This window comes from Austrofundulus limnaeus, unplaced genomic scaffold (genome assembly GCF_001266775.1).
Source record: "Austrofundulus limnaeus strain Quisiro unplaced genomic scaffold, Austrofundulus_limnaeus-1.0 Scaffold52, whole genome shotgun sequence".
Lineage (NCBI taxonomy): Eukaryota > Metazoa > Chordata > Actinopteri > Cyprinodontiformes > Rivulidae > Austrofundulus > Austrofundulus limnaeus.
Window position 1 is genome coordinate 1,051,122 of NW_013952454.1, and position 1,508 is coordinate 1,052,629.

Here is a 1,508-nt window from a genome sequence, read left to right on the forward strand (position 1 = left end):
TCACCGGTCTAAAGACGTGATTAGAGGTGGCTTCAGCCAGGTGTCCCATATACAACTGTGTGTTGTACTGAGTGAAATGACTGAAAAGGAACCTCCTCTGTTGTACAACCGTGTGAGCTCATGTCTTTCCTAAAACTGAATTCCACTGTCACGGACAAACTGTAATATTCTTTCCTGAAGAAATTCAACAGAGATGCAATTATATGATTTGAATAGATTGTGTTTTGTTTGTCTTCAATTTCCTTTCTTTTTTTGTGAATTATTGGGTCAATTCTGTGAATAATGCTGGTGTTGCATCTTTAATGTTACTTTAGCTGATTCATTTATCTCTTTGATACTTGTTGTTGCTGTTTGTACATTTCATGTTGCTGTTAGCTGATGCTCAAGATGGCTCTACTAGCCTTCTCTGTGTAATGAGTACACAGAAGGTGAWGCAACAGGCTGTCATTATCAGGTGTTTTCTGAAATGACAGAACCACATAATGATAGAAATTGTTTACTTTACACTAATATGTGAGAATAGCTGTAAAATTATAGAAAGAAAATACGTTTTACAAAAATGAGCAGAGTTTTTTTATATTACAACTACAAAGTGAAAAATCCCAGGATGCCCATTTGGTTTCTGTGTTTGTAGAACTGTTAAGTTTTTGCAAAACCAGATGGCATAGGCACCTCTGAAACAGTGACCTCACACCTTTCCCTCAGATGGAGCRATAAAGGTGCACAAGCCTTCCCCTGAGCCAAAAAAGTGCAGGTCTACAAGAGCTAAAGCCGGGTCTGGAGGCCCCCCTACGAGCCAGGTGTGAGGGGCCATGAAAGGGGCTCTAACTGGCTACAGACACCTCCAGGGCTTTGAGAAGATGAAACATAAAAATGAGGCAAAAAAGGAAAGTCAGATGGTGTAGACCAGTGTTTCCCAAAGATGGGGGTCGGGACCCAAAGTGGGGTCCCGAAACATCAAGGTGGGGTCCTGAAAAGATTTTCTGAATTAATTACATTTTTGCCTTAGTTGTTACAAAGGTGTGAGATTAGTATATTTAAAATGGATAAATGTAGTATGAAAAATATTGTTACTATGCCCATGTTTTGTTGACCCTGGGGCGGTTCTAGGGGTGAGGCCACAGGGGCATTGGCCCCAGCTGAAATCTGATTGGCCCCCTGAAGTGCCCCTGTCCAGTCACTCATTTGTCCTTTGCCCAAGAGCAATGACAGCAGATGCAGTTCCATGTCCAAACACTAGAGGTGCTAATGAGTCAAATCGGCAAGTCCAGCATGAATCAAGCTTACAGAAGTCTTCTTCTCTTCTTAAGAAAATCAGAACAATACTGCAGAAAGTCTTTCAACTGACAAATGATGACTAGTTTTTCTCAAATGTTCTGTGTTTGAAAGTGTTATCTAGTAAAATTGTATGTGAAACTGGTAAAGAGAATTTATTGTGCAAGCTTTTTAAAAAAATTATATCACAATACAGGTGTTTGAACGTGTGACTGGTTAAACATGAACACCTT

The 1,508-nt window shown here is 40.0% G+C and overlaps 1 protein-coding gene across 5 annotated transcripts in view; it reads right to left on the bottom strand.

Annotated features, from left to right (window-relative positions):
• Positions 1–1,508, bottom strand: part of fhod3b (formin homology 2 domain containing 3b) — a gene marked incomplete in the record, with an annotated part of 124,575 nt that overhangs the window by 46,523 nt on the left and 76,544 nt on the right.